The sequence below is a fragment of the Diadema setosum genome, chromosome 19, assembly GCF_964275005.1.
Source record: "Diadema setosum chromosome 19, eeDiaSeto1, whole genome shotgun sequence".
Taxonomy (NCBI): Eukaryota; Metazoa; Echinodermata; class Echinoidea; order Diadematoida; family Diadematidae; genus Diadema; species Diadema setosum.
Genome location: NC_092703.1, coordinates 23,376,972 through 23,388,438, shown reverse-complemented (window position 1 = coordinate 23,388,438; position 11,467 = coordinate 23,376,972).

Sequence of the window (11,467 nt, the reverse complement as noted above, 5' to 3'; positions counted from 1 at the left end):
TAAAAGACGTTGGGGGCATACAGCGCACTTTGTTGGCAATGTATGATGTAATTATGTTTGCATTGCTATCTCAGATCTTGCGTCTGGCGTCTGCCTCGATCTCCTAGACTTCTAGAATCTTCCATCTATCTTAAGACTAACTGAAATTCAACTGAGGCTATATAAAAGAAAGGGAAACGTTTGCAACCGAAAATACGTCACTCATAGAGGTTTCAGTATCTAGCAGCCTTGTGAAATACACTTGATGTTGAAGATCTTACGAAAGAATTATACGGTTGTGCAAAGTAGTAATTAATCATGCAGGAATTTATATATTGTCATAAGTGCAAAGATTGGTAGCAATAGTTAAAAAAAACAAAGGAAAAATTGGAAACACTTTTCAGATGCTGACAAAGGCACCTATCATTATTTTGATGCAGACTACAGGACGTCGTCTCAGCTGGGATATTGCTGAACTAGGAATTGAACAATGAAATCACGGTTATTCGGTTCTGCATTACAAAAATGCTGTATAATCTGTTGTTTAAACCTCTTAAGTTTGTTCTAATTACACAATGTTACTGAACACATGACGAGAACAGAATCATTAGCTCGGAAATTAAACTTGCTAAAATCATAACCACGAATCTGCCAGCTTTGTGAGTTTTAAGCAAATTTGATCAAATGTGTTACTCATGGAACTGACCTTTTTTAATGTATAAATCTATATAATGTGGAGTATATCAGTTTCCTACATCGGGGCTAAGCTTACCACAGTGTCACATGACTTTGTTTTCCTTCGGAAAGCTAAGGTTTTGAGGATAATGATGCGAACAACAAACGACGGATTTTGACAGGATTTGTTAAATCTTGCAATCTGATCCTTCAAAAACGGCACTCGCAAGCGTGTTTAATACCAGCTCTTTTTCTACTTGGCGAGAAAAACGGGAGCGTGACAGAGTATGATGTCATAATCGAATCATAATGGGGGAGAGACAGTCGTCTGTTCGAAATATTTCCCGAAAATCTTATAAAATGTCTTGTCAGCTCTGGCATCGTCACCCCGTTACCCTCGCCGGCACGAAGCGGGAAGACCGTGGCAGGTTTTTCATCTAATTCTCTGGTGTGCTAATAATAATTGATCGGCAGTTTTACACTACCAAAGAAGCCAAAAGTGAGTTAGCAGGAGGGATTATGGTTTTTCAAACGTTTCAGGTAATGCTATCACCTTTGTTGCTGGGCGAGTAGCTGCCCTCTGGAGATATTGCGAGGAAACCATCTCTCCTTTCGTCTAACTCGTCTTCGTCAGAGCGCGACGAACTCTCGACACTTCGCGCCTCGCGAGAGCGAATCGTGCTGAAGTAGCCGGCCTCCTACCAGAGCTTACTTCAGTCTCGTAAACCCGGCATATGTGAGGGTAATTCGTCGCTAATTTACCCCGAGGGGACTTGCCATTTCTCACTCCTTTTTTCCCCCTCCTCTTCCGACACTGGCATCAATTATGCTCGTTGGAAGCCAGTGGGGGAAGACAGGACGCAGTTTGCTGTCGATTTCTCGACGTACATCGGCACGAACTCCTCGCCAGATGGTTCGGGGGATAACAGCGCCGGAGCTAGCCTCTCAGAATCCACGGGCCTGACTGTTACCCAATAAACCCATATGTGCTGAAGTTGCTTTGAACATGCATTTGACTTTTTAGCAGCTCTCTCCCTCTCTTTCCCTCCCTCTCTATCTCTCCCTCCGCCAGCAAAGTAGAGAAAAGGCGTACATCCCTGGCTTGATGGAGATGTAGAAAGACCGGACTGAGCTGCGATGCATTAGGACGCAAAGACGCACGTGACGATTTTCACTCGAGTGGAACTCGGCCAGCCCGTCAAAAACAAATAGCATAAAGAACGGTAGATTATCTTTGCTAATCGTCTGTCGTATCTATTTTGATAAATGGCTTCCATCCTTGTGCACGTGACACCGCCCTAGGCTCAAGACGATCATAGTGCGAGAAGATCAAACATTCGGGCGGGAAAAAAAAAAGAAGGAAAAGAAGAAGAAAAAAGGATGCGACAATGATCATGCCTAGGACGTAACATCATTCATCATGTTAAGGAGAACTTAATTTCCCGATGCTATTGTGCGACGTTACTTTCGATTCTCCTTATGACAGAATGTGTTGAGATGTTGCTTTTTGTATCACTATATTCCAAGGCGCAATAGGACGCTCCGACAATAAGAAAAGCAATCTTCGTTTTAGAATAGAGACGTCGACACACTCAAAATGCAGAAATTTAATTCAATAGCTTCACGACAGAAGGCCACACGCAAAACCTCAGTCATGGTGGGTTCTTAAATTTGCAATAAAATTCCGCTCGTGTGCATAGGAAAAATTGCTTTATTATGCGTTTTCCCTTTCTCATGCTAAGGTTAAACAAACTTTGAAACGATTGTGATTTCCTTAACATAATTCGATCCTCGATCAACGGCGAAATGAATTCCTAATACATTATACTAAGAATCAATTCCCAAGATCGGGGTAACCCCACAAAATAAAAACATGAGTTTATTTAAGGTATTCCCTTAATCATGACGCAACGAGGTAGGTTAGTATCAAGGGTTCCAACTAGAACCATGTCTGGTACTCGATTTTGAGAAAATTCCTTGCCTTTGGTAACTACAAGAGTCGCATGATAACAAAATGATCATACTGTTTACGATAGATATCACAATGGGAAATTTGTATCTGAGCCATGTTAAATCGTTATCTTCGAAGGCAAGTTAGTGCTTGTGTACCGCCACCTACCCCTTTCTCGATCTCTGTGAAATGATTAGCCATAATTTATCATATAAAGTACGAAGTGTATATACGTTTTAATGGGCGGAATGGCAACTCTTGATCGTCAACACCTATTCGCATTGGATGGAACAGACTTTAACATGTGCGTGCACATACTGCACGCGCACAGCACTACCTTGCGTCTTTTTCTGCATACTATATACTATAATATCGCAAAAATCTACCTTTTGTGAGAGGCAAACCTGAGCTAAATTCCAAATGAGGCCATAAGCCAGTCAAGCCATGCTTATGCTGACGATCTCCTGCTTCCTTGCTGAATTAAATGTACTACCATTTACGGTTTATACAAACCTAAATGTTTTATGATAATTATGCTGTATTGTATGAGATTGTACTTTTGTTGTGCTCCTTTGCAATTAAGTTATGTTGTGCTTAATTCTAAACAGCAATATAATTGCATTTTGCTTTGACTTGAGAATCAGAATAAATCCAAACAAACAATATTTCAGTTACACCTTCCTGACGCAGAAAATCGCTTATCAGTCTTTAGTGATAGTAGACAAATTGAACAACTTCTTGGTAATCTGAATAATGAGGACGGCCCACATCTGTAGGAAAATTATAGCACACAACGAAACAGATGCTAGTATAATTAAGTTGTTCCAATATCACATCAACCCTCGGCCCCTAATATGGACGTGTTAACATCTATATCCTTGCACATTATCGGGTATCACAAGCAGGGAGGGGGAGGGGGAGGGTAATGGTAATAGTTGACAGCTAAGGCTTAAGCATAGCCTATCAAGGATGCCATTAACTCACAATAATATGACTGTATCTGCGCCATGTGTGTACGTGTTAGTGTGTGAAGTGACACCAAACACTGGCACTGACTGGGCGGGCAGAATCCGCCACGACATGAACTGGATACATGATACATTCTAAATCATCCCTATCTGACACCGCTTGCATTCGACGCGCACCGCTTGCATTTGACAGATTTCTGAGGAGCATAAATCCACCATCTCCACGGTCCCGCGCCCCGGCCCCGCCCCTTCCTTCCCCCAGCCCTCCCATTTTCTATTGCCGGGTAAAACATTGGCGCGTGTTCCCGCAATTTAATTGCCCATGTTGTTCGTCGCGTTTACCTATCCTTGGTTACTGCACTTCATCGTCAAACAGGCTGGTCCTCGAACCAGGCCTTGTAGCGGCGGTTAGAAAAAAAAAAATAACAGACAAACAACAAGAAGAAAAAATAAAAAGTATGGGAATTGCATCACCTAGCCTTCAGCTAGTCGTGTGAGTTGCAAGGTGTCATAAGACGTTGAAAAGGAATGGTTTTAACTTTTTCGTGAAAGCCTGAGATTTACCCTTTATGTTATTTGAAGAAGTTTCCTTCAACATATATTCCCTCATCCATGTGGAAAAAACAAAACAAAACACTGACATCACAGTACCAGCGGAAACGCTAAATCGTACATAGAACAACAACTTGCCAACGTGGGATTTAAGCACTCGCTGGCGCTCTGAAAGTTCATGTAAGACCATCCTTCCTGGAAAGAGCGTTGTTTTAATAGCAAACGGTGTATTTCAGCGAATCAGTCTGATTGCTGAAACTGGCACCATGTGACATGAGTTGATCTTCTTATGGTGCATATGGGTCACGCATTGTCACTACGAGTTCGTCACGGGGACTCCCCTCCCCCCCCCAAAAAAAAAGATGCACATCATAGCATAATAAGCTTGATAAACATTACTTTATACTATAATATAATAATGGTACATGCTCTGCCATGAACTATTCCAAAATAGTATATATAAATATATATATATATATATATATATATATATATATATATATATATATATATATGTATATATATATATATATATATTATATATATATATTATATATATATAATATATATATATATATATATATATATATATATATATATATATATATATATATATATATATATATATATATATAATAATAATAATAATATTAATAATAGTGGCTACTTGTATAGCGCACAGGTTCACTTTTCAGTGCTCATGGCGCTTCAAAAATGAAAAAATATCATATATTTACATGCATATACATATTCAAACATTTCAACAAAGAAAAAAAAATGGTAAACAAAAGCAAATATATATCAAATAAAGAATACAACATATATCAATTAAAAATACAATATTAATCCAATATTAATGACATACAGCAATTACAGTCCTCAGTATGAAAGGAACAGATAAGTTTTAAGTTTAGATTTGAATGACTCTGTAGATGACAGTTCCCTTAACTGAAGAGGTAACTGATTCCACAATTTTGGTCCCATAACGGAAAAAGCACGATCACCATACCCATGTTTTACTCTGGGTGTTTGGAGTAAGAATGCATCTGATGATGAACGCAGCCTTCGTGTCGGATTGTATTTTTGAACAGAATTACTTATGTATATTGGGGGAAAAGAATGAACTGAATGATGTACTAATAACAGAATCTTGAAAATAATCCTTCTTTCTACAGGTAACCAATGTAAGGAACGGAGAACTGGTGACATGGAATCAAACTTATTAGTAAAAGTTAACAATCGGGCAGCAGAATTTTGCAACCGTTGAAGTTTTGTGACATCTTTTTTTGAAAGATTACACAACAATGAATTCGAAAAATCCAACCGAGAAGAAATCAAAGCATGAATAAGTATCTCAGCTGCAGATTTAGACAAATATTTCCTTATGAAACTTAAATTACGCAACTGATATCGAACATTCCGCTGAATATGAGTTACATGACTTCGAAATGACATTTCCTGATCAAATATGACACCTAAATTACGGGCTGTTTTCGACGGAGTAATGCAAGTGCTACCGATGTTGACATGACATGACTGATAATCAGTTTTACTTAACATATGCTTTGATCCCAATAACAGAAACTCAGATTTATCATCATTTAGTTTAAGGCCATTGGATGCAAGCCAAATTTTCAGGTCTTGCAAACATGCTTCGAGTTTTACAATGGCGGATGACAATGAAGACACTTTGGCCCGAATTCACGAAGGTGGTACAAATGAAACCATGGTTTAAACCATGGACAAAATCTATGGAGCGCCAAGTGTCGCATGGAATATTTCGTTACGAAATCAGTCATTTCGTCAATGAAATGATTATTTTGTAACGAAATGACAACGTTTGGTAACTAAATATGAACACTTCGTCCACGAAATGATAATTTCATTAACGAAACGGTCATTTTGTCGACGAAATGACCAATTTCGTAACGAAATATTCCGTGCGACACTTGGCACTCCACAGTTTTTGTCCATGGTTTAAACCATGGTTTCATTTGTACCACCTTCGTGAATTCGGGCCAGTGGGTTTAAAAGACAAATAAAGTTGTATATCATCCGCATAACAATGATAACTAATACAATGCTTGCGAAATACTTCACTAATTGGTTGCATATACAGAGAAAAAAGCAGCGGGCCTCCAACAGAACCTTGAGGTACGCCAAACTTTGTCATAGTTTTACAAGAGGTAGAATCACCAATTCTGACATAATGAGATCGATCACATAAGTAGGATATAAACCAATCAAGAACAGTTCCTTTGATGCCCAAATATCTCAATCGTTGAATCAGAATAGCATGGTCGACTGTGTCAAAAGCTGAGCTCATATCAAGCATGATAAGAGCAGTGATGTTACCACTATCTAATTCTCTGAACACAATATCTGATAAGTTGACTAACAGTGTTTCTACACTATGACCAGGCTTGTACGCAGATTGAAATGAATCAAGCAATTCATTATCTTGCAGATACATTGTCAGTTGTGAGAAAACAACCTTTTCAAGCAATTTACTTAAATAAGGTAAATTTGAAATTGGACGGTAATTTTTTAAACACTCCTGATCTAAGCCTGCTTTTTTCAAAGTTGGATGAATAACTGCTTTTTTACACACCTGTGGAACTACACCTAATCTCAGGCTAGCATTTATGATTCTTGTGATAACGGGTGCTAAAACTCTGCCACACTTCTTAACCAAATCTGTTGGGATTGGATCAAGTTCACATGATTTGTTAGGTGAGTTCTTAATAAGCTTTTCTATCTCATTAACAGTGACAGACTGAAACTCACTCAATTCTGACTTGACTTCACATACAATGTCATTTGGCTGTTCACAACGAGTTGGGAAACTCCGTTGGATTGCCACAATTTTATCAATGAAATATTGATTAAAACAATTGGCTAACTCAACCTGATCACCATGAGTGAGGTGTTCTGGTAAAGGAGATCGCTGTTTTCGGTAAAGTAAAGCATTAGCAACTTTGTACAACTTCTTTGTATCTTTCCCACAATCCGTAACCTTTTTTGAATGATATTGTAACTTAGCATCTTTAATCAAGGCATTTACACATCGCCTTTGTGCTTGATACATCTGCTTGTGAATCTCCAGTTTTGTGGACCTTGACTTCCTTTCTAACTGTCTACGAAGCAGTTTTGCTTGAGCTATTTCTGGGTATACCATTCCGTATTGGGGTGTATTGTGACCTTGATTCGTTTCTCAGGTGCCAACTTATCAAGGGTGGCAGTGAGTAAGGTGTTATACAAATTCACTTCATCATCAACATTATTAACTTGAGGTTCAGCTGACAAAAGAGACTTAACATGAGTATCAGCAACAAACTCTTGTGGGTTTACAGATTTCAAATTCCGTGTCACAACAAATGTTTTTTTGATACAACGTTTAGGAAGGTTCAATTCACACATTATTGCTGAATGATCTGATATACCTTCCACAACACCGGTATTACAAAGTTGTACAGTGTTACCTTTATGAGTTATAAGCAGATCTAATACATGGCCTCGATTATGAGTTGGCTCATTAATATGTTGAATCATATTAAAGGCTGACAATAATTCAGAGAACAACTTCGAATTCGAAGTTGATGAGTCCACAGGTATATTGAAATCACCAGCAATCAACAAGTCAGACGAGCAGAAAAGCTGTCTATCGAGAACATTAGAAAACTCATCCAAGAAAATCTGAAACTGTACTGAACTGGGTGGACGATATACATTGATGAAATGCAACGATTTCTGCATATAATTCAGAGTCATCTGAATCATTTCAAATGTTGTAACATTTGGGGAATCTACAATTCTGATATCTAAATGACTTTTAAACAACACAGCTATTCCTCCTCCTCGTTTGCCAACTCTGGGAATGTGCTTAAATGTGAAGCCATGTGGTGTCAATTGACCAATCGGAGCAGCATCATTAGGCGTAAGCCATGTTTCACAAATAGCAACAATGTCTATATATATATATATATATATATATATATATATATATATATATATATATATATATATATATATATATATATATATATACATACATATATATTCCAAAATAGAATATAATAGATAGTATGACATGCGTTGTGATTGGTTAGAGTGCATCACGTGATCATGTGAAAATTTCGGTATAGTGCACGGCACGGCCGTGCCCTATACCGTTGATTTTGGCAGATCGGGAGTCTATTGTTAATACTCAAACAGTTATGTTACATTGATGCACTAGTACTGGACTATAGAACTTAAATACTAAATTATCCCTCGTCCAGTTCTGCGGCCTCCGTGAGACAAACTGGGCTCAGAATGATTTAGTATTTGTCGGTCTATAATCTAGCATAGTGCATGAGCATGCAATAATTGCAACTTGTATGCCCTCGAAGCGCAGATTAATTTATCCCCCATCCATTTGACTGCAGCCCTCGCTCAATGAAACTGTGGTAGGCTACTCATATCATGCCTTGCTGTCCCCTCCCCCTCCTCCTTGACCCCCCCCCCCCCTTTGTGTCGTGCACATTAGCACGGCGTGTCTGAGTTCATGTACTTATAGTGATGAACATTGTGCTTTGTCACTTTCTGTTAAAAAGTAAACTGTGACTTATCTCTTGGTGCAGTGGTATTGTTCTTATTGCGCCCCAAGGGGCTATTTTTCAAATAATCGTATGGATGTATGCATGCGTACATACATTGTAATGTTTTGGTACCTTGCACATTCGTGTGTTTCATTCATCTCTCAACACTACCATCCGTGGCCCCCTAACATAGTCATTTGTATACAATTTACCATTTAAGATTCACCAAATATACCATTGTCCGATAACAAACATTCAGTTGTTAGAATTAGCGATTATTTATATGTAACAGGCAACCGGATATAAAACCAAAAATAGTTTACTCACCGGTTCAGCTAGTAGAGCAATGTGCATTTTCACAATACTTATTTATCCGTCCCACTCAATGAGATTACATACACTCAATCTCATTGATGTCTTCCCATTTCCTAATTGGGTACTGCAAAGTGCTATACTCAAAACAATAGCTGGCGCACTTCCCTTTAATGATTTTGTTGGACCGGTTCTACTTGAAGACGTTGCACCAGAGTACACTGCAAACTACATTGTACGCGAAGGCACCGTAAAGTATTATCAAACGTCATCTGACGCTCGGTACAAGTATTGGCTCCAACACGTTGGAAAGTAAAAAGTCACTCCGTGTTAAAATTGCAACCATTTAGTAAAGTAGAATAAAACAGACCAATGGCATCTACATTCAAATCAAGCTGGGCAGAATCAGGGCCTGAAAATTGAACGTTTCACTTTTGTCACGAAATCACTGGCCCTGAAAATCACTTAACATGCAATTCAGACACTGATGGTGTTATGGTCTCATATGCACTATACTTGAATTTTGTTTTGTTTGCACACAAACCTTCACTATATATTTGCTTCTTTGACACAACTTCACAAAGAAGAAATGATTTTCATCACATCAAACTGTACAATACTGCTGTATAGCGACTGGCTCCATTAGAAAAGGTTTATCATTGGTTTGATAAAGCCTGATCTTTATTGATATGCTTCGTTTGTTTTTCTGATATAAATGAGATTCGTGAGGCGATGGTATCATCTCCTTGACAAATTCAAACGATTATTAAATTTGAGTAATACATTATGAAAATATTTATACGTGAAGTATGTAACGGTAATGATATGAATTATGACTGCATGCTCTAAAGACAAATTACCGTCCGTGTAAAGTTATGAGTTATACCTTCACACAATGGTGACAATGAAGGCAGTTAAACAACATAATCACATTCTTCTTCATCAAGTTCCATTCAAATCATACTATCAAAACTATGTAAAACCAAAATTATGTTATTCATTAATAATTTACCTGGTGAAATATTCTTGATAACACAATCCCAGAGAAAGGCAAGTTCTTTAAGATTCTTAGGTGTAATTCTGGGTGATATTTTTCTGGAAAGCGCATATTGATAGTTTATGTCGAAATAATTTTCCCGAAGTTTAGGTATTATCAACAAGATTAAGATACGTTTCCCTACGCATACTTAATTAGAGTTTTATTCTACCATGATTTTATACCTTTTGATCTGAATTATAAATCCATCCAATGGAGTATTTGCGAGGGGCAACATGTGTATTCCACAAAGATTGACCAGATCACATACTGATATTTCATTTTCTGAAAACGAAATTTATAAGATAAATGATTAACAATTGACATTTATTTCAATTTGGACAATTCATGTATAACCTGATTCTTTTAAAAAATCATGTTTTGACAATGTTTCAAAACAACAACAAAAACATCTTCAAAGCAAATCCAACCATAAATACCCAATACGTCAATCGAATGAGTATAATTTACTCTTAACAAGTAGAAACTTTTTATAAAATCAATATATTATGTCCCTAGTGGACCTATGTTCTGGAATTCCCTGGATAATAACATTGTTGTGCACTCATATATGATACTTTCATATTGCGATTAAAAATAGTTTTGGCTGAGGTGGGGATTCAGATTTGAAGTTATTGCAAGATAATTAGATATCGATGTATGAAATATTAAAGAGTACACAAAAGAGGAATTCAAAATTCATTTGATAAAAATAGGTTTTAAACGGCTCAGATATCTAAAATTAAAGTTAAAAAAAGTGGTCCTTATGATGGCTGGATTCCACCTGTTATAGAATCTCTTTGTTTTCGGATACCTCAGCCAATTCAAAATCAATTTTTATCAAATAAACTTTGAATATTTCATAGAATTGTATGCTCTTTCATATTTCATAAGAGGTTGTTCTCACTATCTCATTAAAAAGTTGGAAACCTGAAGCCCCATCTCAGCCAAAACTATGTCATTACCTAGTCCCATGCTCATTATCGTTGATGCCAGCTGCAAAAGTGCTACAAAAGTAACAAAATCAATGAACGGAAGCTCTGAACCAACGGGAGCACGTCACGAGACCAACACCCACGAGTCATACAGACCACGAGTTATTCGGCTCACAAGTCATACAGCCCATGAGTTATACAGCTCACGAGTCATACAGCCCATGAGTTCGACACTAAGCTAACAAGGCCCACGAGACCGACCCATTAAGTCCCATGTTGTATCTGTCGAACTTGTTGGGCTGTTTTTACCTAGTGTCGAACTCATGGGCTTTATTTGCCTAGTGTCGAACTCGTGGGCTGTATGACTCGTGAGCTGTATGACTCATGGACCCGTTTTCAATGTCGAACTCATGGGCTGTACATGACTCGGGGGTGTCGGTCTAGTGGGATGACCCCGAACCAACAAGCCCGTACCCAAA